At 34.1% G+C, this 8,314-nt stretch overlaps 1 long non-coding RNA gene across 1 annotated transcript; it reads left to right on the top strand.

The window, feature by feature from the left end:
* The first annotated feature begins 3,654 nt into the window (after positions 1-3,654).
* LOC135787239 (uncharacterized) lies at positions 3,655-7,094 on the top strand. The gene is made up of 5 exons (XR_010547045.2): positions 3,655-3,955; positions 5,471-5,527; positions 5,669-5,730; positions 6,018-6,079; positions 6,239-7,094. It is a non-coding gene; the product is annotated as an uncharacterized lncRNA (long non-coding RNA).
* The last annotated feature ends 1,220 nt before the right edge of the window (positions 7,095-8,314 follow it).

Raw genomic sequence — 8,314 nt, 5'->3', positions numbered from 1 at the left:
GTCGTCTCAGAAGGTGATGTTCCTCCAGGACATTCGCATTACATGCAGTCTGGCATAGCAGGTGTCACCCAAAGCCATAACAGAATAGCACGAACTAGGCTTACAGAAGACGAATTAGGAAAGATAAAGTCGGAGGCATTCAAAAGATGTCTAGCCCTCTGCCTCAAGCAAACTCTGTCAAGAGCAGAAGCCCACATCCTCCTTTGTACCTCTGATTGACAGGCAGGAATCCTCAAACTTCACACTGAGAATCTCTCGCTTCAAAACAATAAAAAAAAACTACTGAAATACCACGGATCAGTGTGTCAGTCACGAGAGAGGCGATCTCTTTCATTTTTAGCTTGAAAAACGCTTGGCATTCTCTCACTAATTTGTTGAACACAGTTACAGTTGTCTATGGCAAAGCTGCTACGTTTGAAACCCATTCTGTTGTGTTTGGATTGGAAGTGTTTGGTTCCTCTGCCCTAGGCTTTATTATGGCTAGACGAGTGGATTGTCAATAACTGTCACTTGTCAGGTGTGACGGCAGCATCCATCTGCCTTTACCTGCCGTGTAATTAACGCGGCAGCAACTTCTCCTGTTGAAAAATGTGCTTTGCCAGTCATGCCAAAAACACGGGACATGGCGTGCCCGACCACAGGGTGCTCATCTCACTTTATTGGGTTTTCCACATTGAATCGCATTCAAATGAGTCATCAATCACAAAATAAAGCTTTTAATATCAAACATGTTTTCACTTTATCCTCCGTGAAGAAGGATTTAGTACCGAGTTGCTTGCTGTGTTTTGTTGTAAAGGGGGTGGGTGGCAAGACCACGGTTTTATCCACCTGTCACCCTGCGGCCGATCTAGATGTGGGTTCTTATAAGGCAGCCTGCTCAAAGACATATGAGAATATTAAAGCACTTAATTTCATCTAGATGCTAAGAAGAACAATAGCAGTATTGTGTAACTTCACTGGCTGTGGTTTTTCTAACAGCAGGATCCACCCTCAGAGATTTTTGTCTTGCTTAATGCCTTTTCCAGAGATAAGACTGAATGATAAGGAAACAGCAGACGTAAGACATATGCATAATTTCTGATTAAGCTTTCATTTACTGCTGTTTATTTCTTCTATGGAAACCACCTCTTGTGATTACCTGGACTGCTTGTTTTCCAGTTGCAATCTAGTTCCTTTACCTCGCCTCAAATGTTGCTTTTAAATGAAAACCACAAACTTTCAACAAACTTTGTTGTTTTCTTTACTAAACAGTAAGAATCCCACAACAGTGTTAAGTTAAAACCGAATACTGTTTTGTATCACAACAAAAGACTTTTAGTGAACAAATTCCTTCAAAGGATATTGTTTGTATTTACAACACTGTGGTTAAAGGGTGACACTTTATAATAACAGTCCATGAATCATAATGAACTAAGACCTAAATGCATTCTTAAATACACTGCAAAAATGATGTGTTAAATTTTTACACATTGTGTGTGTCATGCCATTTAAGGCGTTATTTCATTACAGTAACGGAATTACTTTGTAATGCGTTACTCGCGTCACTGTTTTTAAAACAACTTGTGTTGGCCCATTCATTTATTTTAACATGAAGTAACGCCTTAAATGACATGACACCCACAATGTGTAAAAAATTAACACATCATTTTTTGCAGTATGTTGTAATGATGTGCAGGGGTTCTCAAACTTTTAGAAGTGTGCACCCCCCCCCCCCCATGTGTGGGGTGCATCCCTTTGTATCCCATTCATGACATTTTTTTTTAAATCATCCAAAACATATTCAATAAAACATTGTAGTGCTGTTGGTTGGTTTTCTGAGGTTTGATTACATATAATTTACAATAAGGTAATGTATTTTATAAAATGTCATAAAACTTGGCCCCCTAGCACCATCTTGTGCCCCTCAAAGAGTGCCTGCCTCCCAGTTTGGAAACCACTGAGTTAGGGGATATATTAATGACAAACTAATAAAAATACTTATCATTCAGTATGAAGTGACACATTTTTAATTTACAAACAGGTATGAAACTCATAGTAAGATCAAGTTGAATGTAATGATCTCTTGAAGATATGTTGTATACAGCAATGCCTCAAACGAACAATTCATTACGTTTTAAAACTATTAAAGAACAGAAATTAAATGATGATGTTTGTATCATATCAATAGGAATTTACCAGATCTCTTTATTGAAGGTGAATTATTACCGTAAATCTTAAATTATACTTTTCTGAAAATGTTCTTTGTCAGGTTGGTGTTATAATAAAGCTTCAACATGCAAAGAACCTTTTTGTTGCACAAAAGTGGTTGGTTGTTTAGACTGTAAAAATGTAAGAAAGAAATGGTTCTTTGACTGAAAAAATAACCTTTGATTTTATAGCTATTAAAAAGAACCTTTTATTGAACCTTTATTTTTTTTGATTGAAGCGTTTATAAGCGTCTTGAGGAGGTTTAATGTCTGTGTGATGTTCTGATTGAATGAGTCACACATGAGGTTCCTGTTTTGCTCAGGCCACGTTTGAGCCTGTCAGCAGTCACAGGAAACCACACATCCATCTCCAACACCTTCTACACACATGTTTACTTATCTATCTAAATGAGGACATTTCGTACTTCTATTGTTTTTGTAGTAGTTGTAAATACAATAACCTAACCCTTACCCTAACTGAAAATATTCAGCATTTTTACAATAAAATTATGTGTTTTTATTTTTTATTTTTTATATATACAGTGATTTTTCAAATAAGCACATTGCCACACAAGAGGTTTTGCTCACTTTTGGGTACAAATTATTACAGTACAGAGTTATATGGAAAAATAAGGAAAATAAAACATCAATCTTAAAAACATTTAAAATGTTAAAAGATGTAACTATCAAGTAAAAGAATGTATTTTCCTTTACACGGAATACTTTTGCAAAGACATTCAGAAATAGATAATTCTTTCTTATATAGTTTTTTTTTTTAAGATAAAATGTTTTGACTATTCTCAGTACATTGAGTTATATATTGAGTTTTTCATTTTGACATTAAATAATATGCTTTTTTATTTTTCAAATTTTCATACAATCATAAAGTATTACCAATTAAAAATGCTTATGTTTGGTGAATTCTAAAGTAAAAAAAATCTAAATCAAATTATTTACTTATTATAAATTTAGCACCAGACATTTCTAGATCTTTTAAAACATTCACATTAATTTAGAAATAACAACATGTTTTTTGTATGAATTGGATTTAAATTGTTTTTTTTTTTTAAATAAAATTAATACTTCTGAACAAAAAACTTCAAATCTAAGGTGATTTGAAACAATTGTGTACCTGAGATGTTTTTATTTGGATTTGACAGATATAAATCTGATGTCAACACACACAAATTCAGACATAGCCTGCTGGGAAACAACTATATAAAGTGTGTCTGTCGACAGGAGGATTGCTTTGTTTGAACCCTTTTCTGGCTGCTTTGATTTGAGCTCTGTGTTGTTTTTAAGCCTCGGGTTCCTCATTGCATCACTTCCCATAAGAGACAAAAACATCTCTTTTGACATGGGCAACTGTTTTAGATCCTGGGAAATTTGCAAATTTTCTTCTTTATATAAAATTTTGATTTACACTGTTATAACTCATAAGAATGATCAGACAACTAATAAAAAATACACTGTTAGATGTCGCTGTAGATTTAGCAGCACTGTACTGTAAAAATCCACAGTACTATACTGTATGTGTACATTACAGTACAGTACTGCAGTTCATAATGCATTCTGGGTAAATTTGTTTGAGCGGGAAAATTTTACAGTATATTTTGGTCTTGATGTAACCTTGCTGTAGCCATTGCTGTAATGTGCCAGGTGTACTTGCAATAATCAGTGAAAGTGCGCCAACGTCAAATCACACAGACAGAGGGAGAGCACAACTCTTGGCTGCAGCTGAAGGAGGACGATTGATTTCTGTCAGTTCGGTAAGTTTGAAATATTTCTGTTTCATGAAAACTTAATTTTTAGTTTAAGAATGTTGTCAATAGTTTGTCACAATATTGTTTTAAACGTGCAATGAGAGAGAAAAACGGTCGCCAACAAAGTTTCAATCTCCCTCAGAAAGTAAGCTAACGTAAACGTTACACACAGATGTCTACCGCTGCTTTAACTCGCTTTACACCTTTTTAAATGAATATAGGGTTGTTTTAACTAAATTATGACGGTTTGGTGAGTTTATATTGTGTTGAAAGTGTGGTGACAATGAAACTATTTTTAACGAAATGGACAAAGCCAGCGCGGTCTTGCGGTCCCAGCATAACGGTCGTTGACGGCGTTTCATCCGTTCAGTTAGCGTCAGAGAAAAGTATGAAGTTCGACTGTTTGGTAAGGCTGACTCGTGGTTGTAAACAGATAGGACTTGACACGCCGTACACAGCATACTGTAGTACCGAACTCCTCCACAGAAGTGAAAACAAGAAACCTCATATTTAACTGGATACATGCATCGAACTCATCGCAGCTTTAACTTCGACCAAATATAATTCAGACCTGGGCTCATCTTAATATCAGATGAACGAAAGGGATTGCCGCGCTTATTGTTGTTGTTATTATATTACGGTAACTTATATCAGCAAAAGCAGAGAATATCTTCTCTTAAGCGTTTTACACGCCCAGTAAGTTGTCCAATACATTTTTATGGCATATTGTTTCCACCACTTCAGATGCATTACACGCTGTATATATAAGTTTCCAAAACACATCAAATCAATGCACGAAAAGAGAATGGGCTCCGCATTTACGTACCTTTGTCTTCTCGTCTCTGTCATCTGATCCTTCATCTCTTGATGTAAAAATAGTCCATTATAACATCGTGTAGAAAACTGGCATCACCAGGATTGCTCAGATTTAGGCGATCATGTTTATCTTTAAAGTGAGCAGCTAGCTACTAACTTGTTAAAAAACTTTGCGTGAAATAGTGTTACACCGCAGCCGTCCGGGTAAAACATTAAAGGGACAGTCTTTTTACCTTGTCACTATAAATCGCTATTTTCTGCACTAAACGAGACATTTTCAGAGATTTTCTGTAGACAAGATGTTATAGAATAATAATTTAAAAAAGACTTATTTAGATATTTATATATAATATATAATATAACAACTAATATATATATATATATATATATATATATATATTTGTTTTACAACTGACTTAACACTTACAGTAATGTTTTATTTGTTAGCATAGCATGATATTAGATTTAAACACTTAATACATTTTTAAATCAATCACTTTGTCTCTGCACAATGAACATTATCAAATATTATTAATGTTGTAAAATATATTGTTCATTGTTAGTTCATATTAGCTAAGGCATTACCAAATGTTAAGGAATAAACTCTTATAGTAAAGTGTTACTAAATTTTCTTTTACCATTTCCTTCACAATGTCTACTTATTTCTATGGCTAACAGATTTTGTAACGTTTGTCTTTTTTACAGTCTTACCATTGCTTGTAAGCTGGATTGGGTAAGATGGATCATCTTTAAAGGCACCAGGCAAGTACATGATGTACAGTTACAAGTCATGTATTTTTTCGACTGCAATATTAAATGCTTTCACGTCACATGTAAAAGTACACAGGAATGTGCTGATCACTTTTTATTTGTAGTTTACATGAGTGTCATTGCACTTTTCAGGAGTTAAGGCAGATGTGGAGGCACAATGGGTGACACCAGACACACACCAAGCACATTGTTCGGTAAGTTTGCACTTTACCACTACAGTTTCTTTAAATACCCATGTATACACTCATTCACAATTCCCACACACAACACTGTAACACGACCATACACAACATGTACACAATTGTCTTAGTTTGCCATGTAGAAATATACAAACAGAAATATTCAGACTTTGGTTATAAGAAATTTAATTTAATAATTGTATTTATTTAGCAGAGGTGTCCCTGGACTTTATTGACAAAAGATTTTGTTTTCAGAATAAAAAGTTGTGTCCAAATCAGTAACAATTGTACTTTCTGTTCAGGACATTCAATCATGACATGATCCATGTGGATGCTGTCCATTGAGGAAAGAGTTTGTTCAGCGGTAAGTGAATCTTCTGTATTTTAATGTAATTAGGTGTGGAACAGTAGAATAAGAGCAAAAGGTTTCAGAATAGGAGTAAATTCAAGGCTGAGTTTAATTTTTTAAGAATCTTTTTCTATCTTATATTTGTTGACTTAATGTTTATGATATTTCTAACAGGTTTCTGGATAGAATTAATTCCAAAGATGGGAAAAAGTGCACATCCAGACAAGGAGCAAGCAAAAAGACAAGGAACTTGGTGCAGAGAAAAGCTGTGGCCATTAACCCCCATGTGAACAGCTTCATGCAGTCCCTGATTGAGTTCGAATGGACGACTTCAAAGTAAAGGCCACTGTGGTCTGTCTGCCAGTTTAATGCATTTATTTTTAGTGTTAAATGAAATTCAAGTAGAATATTTAAAACTATGGGCCAGTGTTCTTTTTACCACAGTGAAATGTTACCTTTTAGTCGATGATGGACTTTAAACTGAAAACTTCAAACTATGGAACAGTGTTCTATTTGCCAGAGTTAAATATGTTACAGCAGGGGTCTCCAAACTTGTTTATACTTGTTGATTTTATTTTATGTTACTTGATTATATGTTTATTATTGTTTAAAATCTTGTTTTAAATGTTTTGTTTCAATTAAATGTTTTTTTAAATAAAATTTTGATACAAACATTGCTTGGATTGCCTTTTAATTCATTATGTCATGTCAAGGATAGCATTTTTACCATATTAATAACTATAGATTTAAACCTAAATCTCTATCTATTTTATATAATATTATTGTATTAACTGTAATAAGTAATAAATAGTATTTATGGGTCAATATAGACATTACAGTAAATTACTGTAAAAATAGACTACTGTAATAAAATATTGTAAAATTACAGTACAGTACTGCTTTGTAACTATACAGTACTAGTTTGTGTACTGTAAAATGGTATTACAGTACAGTACTGTAAACCCAAAATACAGTAACTTACTGGCAACCGTGCTGCCAGTACCGTACTGTAAAAATACAGGGAAATCGTTAACAGTGTATACTATATTTGTTTTAAAAAACGTAAACAGAAAATGATTCCGATGCTAATTAAATTATACTAATTTTCTAATTCTTTCCATTACAAAATCATTTTTGGTTTTAATGAAAAATATTAAGTGGCTTCTAAGCATCACATGTGTTTTAAATCAACCAACCTATGTGTACATGACTCATTTAACTTAGGACTACATTAATAATTTGTGTTGTAAGCAATATTGCTAAAACTGGGCAGGGATTCCCAGGTCCCAGCATGCTTTGCATGAGACTGAGAGTAAATATCAAAATAACTGGATATTTTATGCATTTTTATGGATAAGAAAAGACGGGGAAATTTTAATCTTTAGTATGTTGTTTGAAAGAGTTTTGATGTTGGGTTTTTAAATGGTTGCATTGTGCAGACAAGTCACCAGTAGAGCATTTGCTTAGGATGGAAACAGTCTTATTGATATCTATTAGTTATGTAGTGTTGTTGTTGATCAGAAAGCATTACATTGTTTGTGTAAATGCCTTGATTTAAAAGTATTGGAAATGTTAATGCCATAATCAGCTTCAGTTTCAATTGAGTGTTAGTTATGGTTAGCTTGCTAATGTGTGCTGTTGCTGTAGTATAATAACTTAATATTTTGAATTTGAGTAGAAAACAATTGAGTGAAGAAAATGCATGATACTAAACAGTATGACAGTGGTTTGGCTGAATATCACACGCCTCACATTAAGACAGAGTTATTGCAGAGTATAAAACAATCTTCTTTCATCTTTTCTCTATCAGAGACCTACACCATTGCTTCAAAACCAACCAGACGTGTTTTTAATCAAACTCTGAGACTCATTTGCAATATTACACACACATGCACAAACATTTTAAACATCTCTAGACAGGTTTGCATCATTGCATAGTTGGCAATACCCGTGTGGGAAATAAGTCTTTGAAATAACATTGTCCACAGGCCCTCGTGCATCCACAGATGACATGATGGTTTAATGAAGACGTAAGTTCATGAGATCTTATATCATTAAGATTCATTTGATGTTTGTGGGCAGTGATGATACGCTGTGCATTTGCGGTGAGTGTGATATATAAGGTATATTACAGGAGAATTAGGCCCTTTAATATGGCTGCCATATTGTCAACATGGCTTGTAAAATCACCTTTCCACTCCCCTGCCACTCCTCCTCAGTTCTGTCATTCACTCCCCTCTTCTTTTTCTT

Source organism: Paramisgurnus dabryanus, chromosome 20 (assembly GCF_030506205.2).
Source record: "Paramisgurnus dabryanus chromosome 20, PD_genome_1.1, whole genome shotgun sequence".
Taxonomy (NCBI): domain Eukaryota; kingdom Metazoa; phylum Chordata; class Actinopteri; order Cypriniformes; family Cobitidae; genus Paramisgurnus; species Paramisgurnus dabryanus.
This window is presented reverse-complemented; position numbering and strand designations above follow the sequence as displayed.